We start from the raw sequence: 17,561 nt of genomic DNA on the forward strand, positions 1-17,561 counted from the left end.
GTTTAAGCATTACTCTGCAATTTAAGGATAATTTTAATATTTTTTCCAATCCAGCTTTGTTGGAGATTGAATTTTCTAAACTATTTTGTCTCGTTGTGGCTTGTTCACACATGGGTAGTGTCATACCATGTATGTCTAGTGTGTCTGTGGCGCTAATTTCAATTATTGGTTGAATTTCTTTTTTTAACATTGTTTCATTTAATTTGAAACAGCTTGCAAGAGTTGGCATTAAGGCCATACAATTGAAATTTTGTGGGCTAATTGTTCCATAACATCCATAGCACATGCATTATCGCCATAAAGTGCATGAATGTGCCGGGTTTTCAATATTGCTTGTGCTTCTTGAGATAATATACCAACTCTAATACTTTTTAAGATGTTGGCATAAGTGAGATCTGCAGATTGCCACATGTTTTCTGTTAATTCTCTGTATTGGAAATGTTGCCAAAGGTTTACATTTCCAATGCTGCCAACAGTTTTACGGCAGAGTTTTTGTTCTAAGGTTTTAAAAATAGGCTCACCTTTCACTGGTGTCAATTGAAGATCTCCAACAACAATAATGTGTTTTCCTCCAAAGAGCTCTTTGTAGTTTGTTTTGAGTACTTCTTGTAATCTGAGGTGAATCAAGGCCAACGTTAGGTTGGTGACCATGCTCACTTCATCTATTAGTAGCATTTTCATTTGTTTTAATTCTCTGCTTAGTTCCATTGCAGCTTCTGTAGAAAGTTTGTAATAGTCTAATTTGTTTTGGTGTTCTACTGGCAGGAGTAGTAATCGGTGTAAAGTGACACCGCCTATGTTGTAGGCAGCTAAACCTGTGGGGGCAGTGACAACAGCTGACAGTTTGTTTGTCAATTGTTGAAGGAATTTACTGATGATTTTGATTAAGAATGTTTTGCCAGAACCAGCTTTACCACTGACGTACCGTAGTATAGGTTTGTAATTTTGGCAGGTGCATTCTTTGTTTTCATGTTGTACACCATGTGCAATTTCTTTTGTTACTTCTTCAAAAATGCTACATTGCTCATCGTTTAGTTTTGATTGTAGTATAGTTAAGTCTTCTTTATCTTCATACTGACACATGGTGTTTTCTACTTCTGTCATAACTAATTCTGCCTCATTTGTTATTAGTGGCTCTCCCAGTGGTTCTTGGCTTCCTGTTACAGAAGGTTGACTACTGTCAGGAGTGTCCTTATCTAGTTGGGCCTGGAGTTCTTCTTTGTGTTGCTGTTCATTGTGCAACATTGTTTTTTACTGTGTAAAGTTTACATCAGTTATAGTGCTTTCATTTGCTTTGAAAGCGTCTTCATAGGAGTCATAGTTATCTAGTATTTCTTCTTCTTTTCTCCATGGTTTAAAGAGTTGTAGCAGGGACATGTAATATAGTTCTTTATGTTGAGGAGTCTTTAATGACAATTTGATATGATTAATTAAATTTGGTTTGGTGAGTTTTACTGAGCTGCCTTCACAATTTGTCACTCTGTATTTACCTTTTTTTTCATCGGGTTTTATATTATTTTTGTATGTGAAGTTTTGGACTATGTGGTATAGAAACATGGTTTCCAAAGTGGTACTTCTGTTTGGGCAGTATGTGTCCAGTAAATTGTTTTTTAAAATGTCTTGGCTGTTGGGATCATGTTTGGCTATTGTTTCTATATCTTCGTATGATTTTAGAACTCTTTTTCTAGATTTAGCAGGACCAAGACTTAGTCATACTATATTTTCAGATTGTCCATACAAATCAGTACCAGTTAAACAATCTGCTGCTTCATAGGAGCCACATTCTCTATGGGAGACCATTTTTATGCCCAAGCTGTATAATTTCTGAGACAGTGTTTTGTCTGATGACAGGTCATTCCAGAGGTCTTGGAGCTCTGTTTTTTCTGCTTTGGTTAAGTATGCTGTAACATATCGTGCAACTGCAGTGGAATTGTCTGCAATGTCCATAAGTGGGCAATGATTGCATTGTAATGATTGATATATTTTTCTTCTTCTTTTATTTTTATGTAATATGTATTTTTAGGTGATTTACCTTTAACACTATGTCTAACTGAAGACATGAAGTTGTTCACTTGACCTGTTTTTGTAACCGGTCTAGGGTAAACAAAGCGGCATTTGGTGTAGTATTTCCCTTTGTTTTTGTATTTGCGACGACAATATTTGCCACATTTGTGTCTTTGAAATTGTAAAATTTGTGCATGAAGATTACTATTTGTTGCTTCTGATGGAATTTCACAAGTGACATATTTTTCAATAAACTGTAAAACAGTGGCGTCACTGTCTTGACCAAATTTAGGAGCATCTTTAATCCATAAAAGCATGTGGATATGTGGTGCTCCTCTGGCTTGGTATTCTTTTCTCCAAAAGAAGTGTTGCACTTCTCCGAGGGGAGGAGCAGTTTTATTACAAATAAAGTGTAGCATAGCAATGAAGCAATGGTGAAAATATCTTGAAACATTAACAGGATCTAGAGATCAAAGTTCTCCAGGTGTTGGTATATCTATGTTTGTTTTGTTTTTGTTGGATATGCGTAGGAAATCATGTAAATCTTCCTATGCATATTCTGCACAACTTAATGTAACAAACCAAGTGGGTGGGCCAAGGTTTCTTATCATACAGCGTACATCTCCATGACGTCGAAACCAGTACTGTTTAGTACCACGCATATTTGCTAATAGATCTGTAATATTTGATTATAAAACTTCATCTTTTTGTTGTACTTTTTGTAATAATTGTGTAGCTGACATATTTTGAAGTGGGATCCTGATTTTAATGTGTGTGCAACTCCGTAACATAAAGTTGCTAGTTCACTTTCAAAGAGTAGGTGGAATATGTATTCCACATTTTGTCTAAATCTGGGATCTTCAGAATACATTCGTAATGAGCGGTATTCTGGTGCCGTTATTTGAATAGATCTATCATCGTACCTTCCTCCTTTGCCAGTAGGAAAAAGTAGAGGAAAAGCACATGTTTCTGTACTTTTTTCCCATATGCTGATTGGTGATCCTTTTGTTTGACGCATTTGGTACGTTTCTAGTGCATCTTCTACGGTGTCATTAGAGTGCAATGGGTGAATTGTATAATGGTCTAAAGTATTGGATATTGTAGCAGGATCTAGGAGCTCAAATTGACCAGCTTCTTGTGTCTCTTGAATTATTTTAGTGGTATCTTTCAAGTTTTCTTCAATATTATTTTCTTTGTAGTATTCATTATTGTCTTTTAGATATTGCAAGGCTTGTCTAACTTTATGTAAATCTACCAGTTGTTGCCAGATTCTTTTGTCTTTTGTAGGTACACCATTTACTAAGATAATTAAAGATTGCTCCATTGGACGTTGCACTCCTAGAGTGTGCACATTTTCTTTTAGATCTAATGGTAAATACACTACTTTTCCCCGAATACCTTTCACTAATTCAGAGGGATGTAATTTTGCTGTTTTTGGTTGAAGGCGTATTATTGTTTGAAATGGGTGCACTGTTTGAATTATGATGCTCTCATATAAATTCAGTTGTTGTAGGGGTTTTGGTAGTGGAAATAATTCCAAATTATTTGTAATAACACGTGAAGGAGTTTGGTTGTTGTCAAGTTTTGTAGTGCAGTAACTGCAAAGTATTAAGGGGTCAGTTATTTTGTATTTGTTTTCTGCTATAAGGTAGAGAGCTAATTCAAACCATTTAGAATCTTCATTGTCTTCTATTTTGTATGTTAGGTCTACACTTTTTGTGTTACTTTTATAAAAAGTTCTACGGCAACATACACACATGGTTTGGTACTTCAGCTGATATACTTTTAAATTTTATTATTTCTTTTTTGTATGTGTTTAGTAAAAGAATGCCATGTGTAGAATTGTTGCTAATTTGGTTTAAAGCTATTTCATTCTGTAAGTGGCTTTCACTTCCAAAATATTTTTTCTGGATATAGTCGATTTCTTCAAGTAGGTCTTTTGCTGTACCATGTACAAGAATATTATTTAAATTGGCTAGTGCTAAAGCAGGACATTTAGCATAGTACAGTTTATAGACTACATTTCTTATAGTTGAATGATGTGTTGATATCATTTTGATATAATGGAAGGTTGTTTTGCAAGTAGGTCCTGAAATGCAGGCCAATGAATGTCCTTGTAGTCCTGTGTACTTGCGCACTGGACAGGTATTCATATTTTGCAGTAGTTTAATTTTGATTTTGTCTTTGCCTTTCACATATTGATTGAGGAATTGGCGTAAGACTTGAAAGATTCTTTGGGAATATTACACATTGACGTGCATGGCCATTTGTATACTAGATGTTCTGATTCAGTTGAATGGAGGAGTAAATCTAAGTTTTCTGGGGATATTTTTGTAAGCAGTATTTCTTGTTCCATTATGGTATTATTAACTTTTTCATAACCTTGTCCACTGCTATGTACGGCAATTGTATTTGTTTGCTTTTGTTTGTATGCTTCTTCATTAAAGTATGGTTCTGTGCTCGTAGTGTGACTCCATTCACCTCCACAGATACTTAAGAAGTTATTTCTGTTGACATTTCGTTTATTGAAAAGTCTTTTTTGTAATTTAGTCATTAGCTTTGTTAGTGGTTTCATTTTGTTTAACACTAAAATAAATAACTTTCTTTTGAGAAGGATTGCACTGTCTATCAACGCTTCTAAGATTAATTTCCTACGATAGGTTTTACGGGTTGAGCTTGATTTCTCTCCTGTTTTTATAAGATTTTGAAGGACTCTATGACGGAACATTTTTGCTAAAATACTTTTTTTGGTATGCTTAGTTTGCACTATATCAAGATTTATAGGAGTAGTTTTATCTGTAGTGGTAGCTGATTTTTTGTTAATTGTTTTGTGGTTCGTTTTACATTTTGATAGAGGAGGCAAAGTTTCTGTAGTTGAAGCTTGTTTTGTTTCGCTAAATGACTGTATTAGCTGTTTTGTTTTAACTTTTTTTACAAATTCTGCTAGAGATGGATGCTTGTTTTGGACACTTCTATTTTCATTTGCTCTGCTTCTCCGTTGCTTTCTACGGACTTGATTTTTGGTAGGCTTTCTTTAGGGTATGTTGAAAAAAATAAAGAAGGAATGGGTTGGGGTGTTCTTAATGTATGTGTGCTGTGCGCATGAGTGTCTGAGTAAGATGATAAAGATGTATGTGATGGTGTGTGATTGTGCATTGGGCAACTACAACTAGTTGGGAAGGGTATTCTTGAATTTATGTGCTACTAAACTGGGGTTCAGATGATAGTAGAAAGTAAGCTGGTGGTGTGGAGAAGTAGAAATAGTAAATCTAAAGGTATACAATTAAAACAGTTGTTTGTTCTATAATATCAAAATTCTAGGGGCTGAGTTGGGTCATTTGTGTGTCGAAAAATAAGAAATTGGGCGTCATTCTGCCTGTAAATCTCTGTTTAAGAAATGGGGATTTGTAGACAGAATGGTGCACAATCTCTATTTTAGGCACAGAAATAGCATGAATTAACCTTACAGTGTGTTTGAATAATAGTACAAATAATACAGTGGTATCCAACTTATTTTTTTTCTGAAACAAGCAGGTTTCTTCTTAGTTGTTCTTTGTACTTCAAATTCGGCTGCTTCGTTTCAGGAGAATGGTCTTCACTGCAATTGTAAAGGAAACAAATAAGTAATTTTGTTTGTATATAGCAATGTTTTTAATTTAGACATCGATTTTTTTAATTGACATTGACCCTCATCGCCTTCCTCAAAATCTTGAAAACGATCTTATTCACATAAGATGCGTCACACCAGTTGAATACATATCATATGTTCTTAATGCATAAACTGTATTGTAATGACTATCTGTACCAACCAAAATATCATTTGTATGCCTTGTGGAATTCATAATGTACCACTGAATACCACTATTTCTGTAACTAAGCTCTTGTAACAGCGCCTCAATGCTATGGGCTGCTTGCGCAGTATATAAATATAAGTAAATAAATGTTTATGTTTTTGTACAAGTATTGTTGTTTGATATTTGAACATACTGTGTGCATGCAATTTTGTTTGAGTATGTTAACTCTTCATATTGTACTTTAAATATGTTAGCTCAACATGCTTTGAAAATGTGTGTGTAAAAAGAAATTAGATAGCAAATAGGGTTGGAAGTGACAGTTGATTTTAGGAGATGGAAAAAATGACAGTAAATTCATTTTATAGATTATACAAGCTAAAAGTCAGTTAATCTGTTTATATGAACCTATAAGAATTGTACATGTACTATATAGAAAATATGCATACCTGTTGTTTGTGTTCATGCATATGGATATGCATGCAGCTGCAAGTAGAAATCTTGGAGACTTGTACAGTATTTCTGGTAGAAGGTGCTTTCCAATGATATGGCACTTGTACTCAGAGAGATTAACAGTACATTTACAGGGTAATTCATAGAATTTCGCCGAAAAGTGTCGCAAGCGGCTGGCGCAGAGTGTCCGCGTGCGATTGTGTGCGCCAGGAACGTGCGCTAAAACCGATTTCCGCGCACAGCGTATTCATGGATTTTAGGCTCCCAAACCAGCCGTGGCGCAGAGAATCGCAGCGACCCTGCAGCAGCGCCAGTAACGCCCCCAAGAACGCCCTCGCGCAAGGAAAAGCCATCAAAATCGCTAAATCATCGCAAAGGGCTGCGCTAACCCTGGACCAGTTCACCGGGCTGGCAAACAGCAAACGCCAAGCGGGGAACGTGAATTTCAGGGGTGCGCGGGAAGTTCCACACGCGATATCAGCAGGGTACGTGTATTCCAGGGGTGCGTGGGAAGTTCCACACGCGATTGGCCCAGTGCGAGCAGGGTACGTGTATTTCAGGGGTGCGCGGGAAGTTCCACATGCGATTTCAGCAGGGTACGTGTATTCCAGGGGTGCGCGGGAAGTTCCACACGCGATTGGCCCAGTGCGAGCAGGGTACGTGTATTCCATGGGTGCGCGGGAAGTTCCACACGCGATATCAGCAGGGTACGTGTATTTCAGGGGTGCGCGGGAAGTTCCACACGCGATTTCAGCAGGGTACGTGTATCTCAGGGGTGCGCGGGAAGTTCCACACGCGATTTCAGCAGGGTACGTGTATTTCAGGGGTGCGCGGGAAGTTCCACACACGATTGGCCCAGTGCGAGCAGGGTACGTGTATTCCATGGGTGCGCGGGAAGTACCACATGCGATTCCAGCAGGGTATGTGAATTCCAGGGGTTCTGGGGAGTACTACACGTGAATTGGCCGTCTGGGTCCTCCCAGGTGTACGCTCGACAACCTCCACGGCCCCTGCAGGCAGCCCACACCACGTGGGACTACCCTGCCTGGTGGAGGCTGCCCCTGGTGGCTGGGGGGTGGGGGTGGTGGGAGACATGAGTGGGGGCCTGGTGGAGGGTGCCCCTGCACTGCTGGGGGGTGGGGGTGGTGGGAGACATGAGTGGGGGCCTGGTGGAGGCTGCCCCTGGTGGCTGGGGGGTGGGGGTGCAGGGGGACATGAGTGGGGGCCTGGTGGTGCTGCCCCTGTACTGCTGGGGGGTGGGGGTGGTGGGAGACATGAGTGGGGGCCTGGTGAACGGTGCCCCTGGATGCTGGGGGGTGGGGGTGCAGGGGGACATGAGTGGGGGCCTGGTGGTGCTGCCCCTGCACTGCTGGGGGGTGGGGGTGGTGGGAGACATGAGTGGGGGCCTGGTGGAGGGTGCCCCTGCACTGCTGGGGGGTGGGGGTGGTGGGAGACATGAGTGGGGGCCTGGTGGAGGCTGCCCCTGGTGGCTGGGGGGTGGGGGTGGTGGGAGACATGAGTGGGGGCCTGGTGGAGGCTGCCCCTGGTGGCTGGGGGGTGGGGGTGGTGGGAGACATGAGTGGGGGCCTGGTGGAGGCTGCCCCTGGTGGCTGGGGGGGTGGGGGTGGTGGGAGGCATGAGTGGGGGCCTGGTGGAGGGTGCCCCTGGTGGCTGGGGGGTGGGGGTGGTGGGAGACATGAGTGGGGGCCTGGTGGAGGGTGCCCCTGCACGGCTGGGGGGTGGGGGTGGTGGGAGACATGAGTGGGGGCCTGGTGGAGGGTGCCCCTGGATGCTGGGTGGTGGGGGTGCAGGGGGACATGAGTGGGGGCCTGGTGGTGCTGCCCCTGCACCGCTGGGGGTGGGGGTGGTGGGAGACATGAGTGGGGGCCTGGTGGAGGCTGCCCCTGGTGGCTGGGGGGTGGGGGTGGTGGGAGACATGAGTGGGGGCCTGGTGGTGCTGCCCCTGCACTGCTGGGGGGTGGGGGTGGTGGGAGACATGAGTGGGGGCCTGGTGGAGGGTATTTGCCACATTTGTGTCTTTGAAATTGTAAAATTTGTGCATGAAGATTACTATTTGTTGCTTCTGATGGAATTTCACAAGTGACATATTTTTCAATAAACTGTAAAACAGTGGCGTCACTGTCTTGACCAAATTTAGGAGCATCTTTAATCCATAAAAGCATGTGGATATGTGGTGCTCCTCTGGCTTGGTATTCTTTTCTCCAAAAGAAGTGTTGCACTTCTCCGAGGGGAGGAGCAGTTTTATTACAAATAAAGTGTAGCATAGCAATGAAGCAATGGTGAAAATATCTTGAAACATTAACAGGATCTAGAGATCAAAGTTCTCCAGGTGTTGGTATATCTATGTTTGTTTTGTTTTTGTTGGATATGCGTAGGAAATCATGTAAATCTTCCTATGCATATTCTGCACAACTTAATGTAACAAACCAAGTGGGTGGGCCAAAGTTTCTTATCATACAGCGTACATCTCCATGACGTCGAAACCAGTACTGTTTAGTACCACGCATATTTGCTAATAGATCTGTAATATTTGATTATAAAACTTCATCTTTTTGTTGTACTTTTTGTAATAATTGTGTAGCTGACATATTTTGAAGTGGGATCCTGATTTTAATGTGTGTGCAACTCCGTAACATAAAGTTGCTAGTTCACTTTCAAAGAGTAGGTGGAATATGTATTCCACATTTTGTCTAAATCTGGGATCTTCAGAATACATTCGTAATGAGCGGTATTCTGGTGCCGTTATTTGAATAGATCTATCATCGTACCTTCCTCCTTTGCCAGTAGGAAAAAGTAGAGGAAAAGCACATGTTTCTGTACTTTTTTCCCATATGCTGATTGGTGATCCTTTTGTTTGACGCATTTGGTACGTTTCTAGTGCATCTTCTACGGTGTCATTAGAGTGCAATGGGTGAATTGTATAATGGTCTAAAGTATTGGATATTGTAGCAGGATCTAGGAGCTCAAATTGCCAGCTTCTTGTGTCTCTTGAATTATTTTAGTGGTATCTTTCAAGTTTTCTTCAATATTATTTTCTTTGTAGTATTCATTATTGTCTTTTAGATATTGCAAGGCTTGTCTAACTTTATGTAAATCTACCAGTTGTTGCCAGATTCTTTTGTCTTTTGTAGGTACACCATTCACTAAGATAATTAAAGATTGCTCCATTGGACGTTGCACTCCTAGAGTGTGCACATTTTCTTTTAGATCTAATGGTAAATACACTACTTTTCCCCGAATACCTTTCACTAATTCAGAGGGATGTAATTTTGCTGTTTTTGGTTGAAGGCGTATTATTGTTTGAAATGGGTGCACTGTTTGAATTATGATGCTCTCATATAAATTCAGTTGTTGTAGGGGTTTTGGTAGTGGAAATAATTCCAAATTATTTGTAATAACACGTGAAGGAGTTTGGTTGTTGTCAAGTTTTGTAGTGCAGTAACTGCAAAGTATTAAGGGGTCAGTTATTTTGTATTTGTTTTCTGCTATAAGGTAGAGAGCTAATTCAAACCATTTAGAATCTTCATTGTCTTCTATTTTGTATGTTAGGTCTACACTTTTTGTGTTACTTTTATAAAAAGTTCTACGGCAACATACACACACATGGTTTGGTACTTCAGCTGATGTACTTTTAAATTTTATTATTTCTTTTTTGTATGTGTTTAGTAAAAGAATGCCATGTGTAGAATTGTTGCTAATTTGCTTTAAAGCTATTTCATTCTGTAAGTGGCTTTCACTTCCAAAATATTTTTTCTGGATATAGTCGATTTCTTCAAGTAGGTCTTTTGCTGTACCATGTACAAGAATATTATTTAAATTGGCTAGTGCTAAAGCAGGACATTTAGCATAGTACAGTTTATAGACTACATTTCTTATAGTTGAATGATGTGTTGATATCATTTTGATATAATGGAAGGTTGTTTTGCAAGTAGGTCCTGAAATGCAGGCCAATGAATGTCCTTGTAGTCCTGTGTACTTGCGCACTGGACAGGTATTCATATTTTGCAGTAGTTTAATTTTGATTTTGTCTTTGCCTTTCACATATTGATTGAGGAATTGGCTGTAGACTTGAAAGATTCTTTGGGAATATTACACATTGACGTGCATGGCCATTTGTATACTAGATGTTCTGATTCAGTTGAATGGAGGAGTAATTCTAAGTTTTCTGGGGATATTTTTGTAAGCAGTATTTCTTGTTCCATTATGGTATTATTAACTTTTTCATAACCTTGTCCACTGCTATGTACGGCAATTGTATTTGTTTGCTTTTGTTTGTATGCTTCTTCATTAAAGTATGGTTCTGTGCTCGTAGTGTGACTCCATTCACCTCCACAGATACTTAAGAAGTTATTTCTGTTGACATTTCGTTTATTGAAAAGTCTTTTTTGTAATTTAGTCATTAGCTTTGTTAGTGGTTTCATTTTGTTTAACACTAAAATAAATAACTTTCTTTTGAGAAGGATTGCACTGTCTATCAACGCTTCTAAGATTAATTTCCTACGATAGGTTTTACGGGTTGAGCTTGATTTCTCTCCTGTTTTTATAAGATTTTGAAGGACTCTGTGACGGAACATTTTTGCTAAAATACTTTTTTTGGTATGCTTAGTTTGCACTATATCAAGATTTATAGGAGTAGTTTTATCTGTAGTGGTAGCTGATTTTTTGTTAATTGTTTTGTGGTTCGTTTTACATTTTGATAGAGGAGGCAAAGTTTCTGTAGTTGAAGCTTGTTTTGTTTCGCTAAATGACTGTATTAGCTGTTTTGTTTTAACTTTTTTTACAAATTCTGCTAGAGATGGATGCTTGTTTTGGACACTTCTATTTTCATTTGCTCTGCTTCTCCGTTGCTTTCTACGGACTTGATTTTTGGTAGGCATTCTTTAGGGTATGTTGAAAAAAATAAAGAAGGAATGGGTTGGGGTGTTCTTAATGTATGTGTGCTGTGCGCATGAGTGTCTGAGTAAGATGATAAAGATGTATGTGATGGTGTGTGATTGTGCATTGGGCAACTACAACTAGTTGGGAAGGGTATTCTTGAATTTATGTGCTACTAAACTGGGGTTCAGATGATAGTAGAAAGTAAGCTGGTGGTGTGGAGAAGTAGAAATAGTAAATCTAAAGGTATACAATTAAAACAGTTGTTTGTTCTATAATATCAAAATTCTAGGGGCTGAGTTAGGTCATTTGTGTGTCGAAAAATAAGAAATTGGGCGTCATTCTGCCTGTAAATCTCTGTTTAAGAAATGGGGATTTGTAGACAGAATGGTGCACAATCTCTATTTTAGGCACAGAAATAGCATGAATTAACCTTACAGTGTGTTTGAATAATAGTACAAATAATACAGTGGTATCCAACTTATTTTTTTTCTGAAACAAGCAGGTTTCTTCTTAGTTGTTCTTTGTACTTCAAATTCGGCTGCTTCGTTTCAGGAGAATGGTCTTCACTGCAATTGTAAAGGAAACAAATAAGTAATTTTCTTTGTATATAGCAATGTTTTTAATTTAGACATCGATTTTTTTAATTGACATTGACCCTCATCGCCTTCCTCAAAATCTTGAAAACGATCTTATTCACATAAGATGCGTCACACCAGTTGAATACATATCATATGTTCTTAATGCATAAACTGTATTGTAATGACTAACTGTACCAACCAAAATATCATTTGTATGCCTTGTGGAATTCATAATGTACCACTGAATACCACTGTTTCTGTAACTAAGCTCTTGTAACAGCGCCTCAATGCTATGGGCTGCTTGCGCAGTATATAAATATAAGTAAATAAATGTTTATGTTTTTGTACAAGTATTGTTGTTTGATATTTGAACATACTGTGTGCATGCAATTTTGTTTGAGTATGTTAACTCTTCATATTGTACTTTAAATATGTTAGCTCAACATGCTTTGAAAATGTGTGTGTAAAAAGAAATTAGATAGCAAATAGGGTTGGAAGTGACAGTTGATTTTAGGAGATGGAAAAAATGACAGTAAATTCATTTTTATAGATTATACAAGCTAAAAGTCAGTTAATCTGTTTATATGAACCTATAAGAATTGTACATGTACTATATAGAAAATATGCATACCTGTTGTTTGTGTTCATGCATATGGATATGCATGCAGCTGCAAGTAGAAATCTTGGAGACTTGTACAGTATTTCTGGTAGAAGGTGCTTTCCAATGATATGGCACTTGTACTCAGAGAGATTAACAGTACATTTACAGGGTAATTCATAGAATTTCGCCGAAAAGTGTCGCAAGCGGCTGGCGCAGAGTGTCCGCGTGCGATTGTGTGCGCCAGGAACGTGCGCTAAAACCGATTTCCGCGCACAGCGTATTCATGGATTTTAGGCTCCCAAACCAGCCGTGGCGCAGAGAATCGCAGCGACCCTGCAGCAGCGCCAGTAACGCCCCCAAGAACGCCCTCGCGCAAGGAAAAGCCATCAAAATCGCTAAATCATCGCAAAGGGCTGCGCTAACCCTGGACCAGTTCACCGGGCTGGCAAACAGCAAACGCCAAGCGGGGAACGGGAATTTCAGGGGTGCGCGGGAAGTTCCACACGCGATATCAGCAGGGTACGTGTATTCCAGGGGTGCGCGGGAAGTTCCACACGCGATTGGCCCAGTGCGAGCAGGGTACGTGTATTTCAGGGGTGCGCGGGAAGTTCCACACGCGATTTCAGCAGGGTACGTGTATTCCAGGGGTGCGCGGGAAGTTCCACACGCGATTGGCCCAGTGCGAGCAGGGTACGTGTATTCCATGGGTGCGCGGGAAGTTCCACACGCGTGGAACTTCCCGCGCACCCCTGAAATACACGTACCCTGCTGAAATCGCGTGTGGAACTTCCCGCGCACCCATGTAATACACGTACCCTGCCGAAATCGCATGTGAGACTTCCCGCGCACCCCGGTATACACGCACACGTATTTTTTTGTCAGCGGGTGTCCGTGTTTGTGGGTACCCCTTTGCACGTCATTTGTCCTGGAGGGCCACAGTATAGGACATTCTTCATGGCTGTATATAGGTGCTATTTGTTGGCGCACCTTTTGGCGCACATTTCTTCCAGGCGCAGAGGGGCTACCGCCTGCTTTCTTGTGGCGGTCGTGTTTGTGCCTGTGCGCTGGTTTGAGCGTGCGCTTTTTTGCCCTATTCTATTCCATGAATACGTGTTGTAGGCGAGCGTGTGGGCGTTCCGCGCACTTGTACCCTGTACTTCCCCCGTGACGCCCACGTTTTGGCAAGTTGTTCCCCATTCCGAGTGTTACGCCCCGTGTTCCGCCTACTTTTGTTGCGTGCGCCGCGCTATGTGTGATTTTCGCTGTGGCCTGTGCGATTTTCGCTGTGACCTGGCGCACGCTGTTAGATGGCCTGTGCGCCAACGTGTGCCGCGCACTTTTTTTTCGCACATCCGATGGTTTTCTCGCGCACGGCCTTCCATGAATCGATGTGCGTTGCTTTTCGTGCGATTTTCGCACTTGCACTGCGATTTTCGCTATTCCACTGCGATTCGCACGTTTTTGCCCACTTGCGCCGCGCTAATTATTCCATGAATCGGCCTCACAAAGTGCTGATCTATGATTATGCAGTTAGATGTAGAGGTCTTGGATGTGATTGGTGGATGTTCATGTGACTTCTTAGCTATATCCAATGAGGGAATGGCACAGAAACTGAAATGGAAATGGTAGAAGGACTGTCCATGTTACAATATGTCCGCAGACATGGCGGTAGTCCGCGGCCATCGGGTGTTACATCCGGGGATTTTGGGTTGGAGAGCCATGCAAATGAGAATGAGCAGAGAAAGGGATTGGTCAGGAAAGTTTGGTGGGTGTGTTGTGCCAGGAGAGAGTTTCTCAGATACTCTTTTTGCTGAGAGAAGAACAGATAGCTATGGCTGTTTGTTTCAGAAAACAGATTGTTTGGATTTTGGGAGACTCGTGGATACATTGGTTGGAGGTGCATGCAGAAAGCTGTGGAGTAGCTGTAGATCTTGGATTCCCACATGTGGAATTGCACTGGCATGGAATATGTGGAATGAGGTGGTTGGACTTGCTACCTCTCTGTTCTACTTTGGAGACAGAGAAACATCCAGACATAATTGTAATTCATTGTGGAGGGAACAGTTTAGGACATGTGTCTGGGATTTCTTTGCAATTTGCAATGAAAGAAGGACTTGGGAAGGTCATGGTTCCTACCACAAACGGTTCCGGAGATACGGACGATTTTGTGAAGGTAGTTTTTCAGATTTTAAATTTTAAAGCTCAGAATGACAGATGACAGTTTTCAGTTTTAAAGATGACAGAATGACATGATTCTAGGAGGCAGTTCTAATGGGCTAAAATAGTTTGAATTAGATTATTTTAACTAAGAGATTGGTTCTGCACAGTTCTGCTAGGTACTCACAATATAAATTTGAAATAGGCCTCGTCACGGATCTGGTCAACACGTCCAGCGGCGGTTCTCTCTGCTCGGCGGGTCAATCAGGCACCGGTTCTGCTCACAGCGATCTGGATCTCTGGTTCTGCTCACAGCGGTCTGGGTCTGGTCTGCGCTTCCGGGAAAAGTTCTTGGCAAAGAATTCAAACAGCTCGCCCGGCTGTTGAATAGTTTGGTTAGGTTTGCTGGATTCTGAAGGCCTGCTGAGAATACTTTTGCCTGCAGTGGGCCTTCTAGGTTAAATGTTCTGTAGTCTATGGGTCTCTGGTTCTGGTCTCTGTCTGGATGGGATGTCGGCCGTCAAAATGCTCCGCAGAAATGGAAAATGAATCTCTTACCTGGGTTTCAGTGGCCCTTTTTACGTGTTTTGAAAATGGGTGTGTGCCTGGGCCTAGCTAAACCTGCACCTCTCACTTACCATCGGCCCAATTCTCCCCTCTCCCATGATTGGGGGAAGGAAATGGATTGTCATCATGATGAGGTCTGTTTATGGGTCAGAGGATCCTCCCCTGGTCAATTTGCCCACAAATCTATTTCTGATCCAAATACATATTTCCCAGATACACAATTTGTTGAAATTACATGTACACATTATATATTCCTTATGGTCCCTGCTTGTCCGCCTCTGATCTTCCTGGGGGCTTGCATTAAAAAATGACAACATTTTGCGCTTTTTGGTCGGTTTACCAATATCGGACATTTACCAAAAATTACACAAATGTGCGCAAGGAGTATGGACATTAATTGAAGTGTCAGATTTTTAACATGCAGACATTTGGAGAAAGACCCTATTTTCCGCTAGCAACCCCCCAGAATACACCACAGGGTCCTAACGCCTCTTAAAACGTGCACAGAAAAATCACAAGAATAGTGATATTACTTATATAATTCTGACAAGTCCGTACTATGAATTATCCATCTTTTTTAAAATTATGCTCTGGCCCAGATGGGTGTGGTTTAGGTTCCAAAGCACATGGGGGAAGCTTCTGTCTGTCCCCGCCTCCAGCTCAGGTGGCACCCAGAGGCACTTCTCCTCCCACTTCTCCCAAGAGGAAGCTATTTTATGACCCCCCAATATAACATTTGCCTGAGCCCAGGACAGTGCATTGTTCTATGTCTCTGCCTAAAGTTCTGTAGGTGCCCCTCCCCTAATCTAATCAGAGAGGTGTCATCTCCTTTTGGTGTGGAAGCAGGATGCAGCTAGGCCTGGGAAGAGTGGCTGAGCAGGTTTCTCCTGTCGGGGGTAGTTGTCAGGCAGAATTCAGCTAAATGTCACTTTAGTTCCCAGTTTAAATCAAACTTACAATTTTTACATATACATTAAATAATTACTTCCTTCAAGTCATTTCAGAATATAGTTGTACATTGTATCCACCTCTTAGCAAGTCTTTCCTTGGCCTGGTTTGGGTTCCTCTGTTCAGTTTTACACAAAAGTCTGGTGGTTTTAAAACGCCGGCTTTCTGATAGTGGTGAGTACCGGTATTGCATCCATTTTTGGGATCTGTCTTGAATTACTGCATTTCAATAGAGTGGTCTTTTGCTTGATAGTATAGGACCCTTGCTTAACATTGTTTTGATGGCATCCTTACAGTAGAGTGGTGATGTGGGACCCCCCACAAGAAGGTTGTATCTTTGGAGTGGTGTTGTGCCAACTGCGCAGTTCTCCTGGATTCTGGCGTGACTGTGGGCGACGATAGCTCATCCCCACATCCACCCAGTCTATTGATTTAGTTTGTTCTGGGATAGAATAATGGGCGGCGATAGCTCATCCCCACATCTACCAAGTCTATTGATTCAACATGGGTCAAAACCCTTGACAAACCCCCCCACCCGACTGCGCTTTGATTCGAGTCGAGGGGAAGTCGGGTGCAAAGGATGTTTTGAGCCCTGTGCTGGTATGTCCGCATTATCTTCTTCCAATTCTGTAGATGGCACAGTTAAGCATCTTTTCCTCCACCCAGTTGGATCGATCGGTTCTCCTCGCCGGTCTTGATGGGAATATTGGGCGGTACCCCGGCCCCCTCGGGTCTCTGCTCCCGGTCCCCGGTCGTCCTCCTTGGCCAGTCCCCAGGTTTTCTTTCTCCTAGGACGAAAAGGAAAGCGGCAATACCTATTCATAGACATTTCTCCCCCGCTATTGATATAGTGGGGCGACATATACATTTTATACTTTAATAGACATAGCATTCCAATTCTGAAAAACAAGATATCATTCAGAGACAGTGGCTTACAAGCGTCATAATATTTTAGAGACTATATGTGGGATATTTTAGGGTTGGAACTGAATTAATCTGGAGCGGTCCCCTCTGGTATTGCAGAGGACTCCTCCAGTTGCTGCAGCCTGTGCCTGGAATGGCAACACTTTAGCTGATTTATATGTACCCACTTGTCTTCCCCTTCTGCCAAACTGCCTTTGGGGATGCAGATCTTGTATGCAACAGGGGAGATTTTGTCTATAATTTCAAACAGTCCCTTCCATGTAGGCAAACATTTTCGCTGTTTGGCCTGGTTCCTTTGGAAATTGTATAGATAGACCCGGTCCCCCACCTCGTATACTTTCCTGGTGGTTTTCAGGTCGTAGTGGGTCTTCGTGCTATCAGCTGATCTTTCTAGATTCCGCTGAGCATAGGCAAAAGCATGTTGGAGGTGTTTCCTTAAATTCTCCACATACTCATGATTTGTGGAGGCATTTATCAACGTTTGCTCTTGGGTTCCGTAGAGCAAATGCTGGGGAAGCACCATCTTGCGTCCAGTCACCAACTCAAGTGGTGACATTTTAGTTGCAGATGAAGGGGTAGATCTGATGGCCATTAGGACCAGAGGTAGTCGGATATCCCAACTTGGCCCAGAATCTGCCA

Source organism: Ambystoma mexicanum, chromosome 3q, assembly GCF_040938575.1.
Source record: "Ambystoma mexicanum isolate Mex_15411 chromosome 3q, UKY_AmexF1_1, whole genome shotgun sequence".
In the NCBI taxonomy this organism is placed as follows: domain Eukaryota; kingdom Metazoa; phylum Chordata; class Amphibia; order Caudata; family Ambystomatidae; genus Ambystoma; species Ambystoma mexicanum.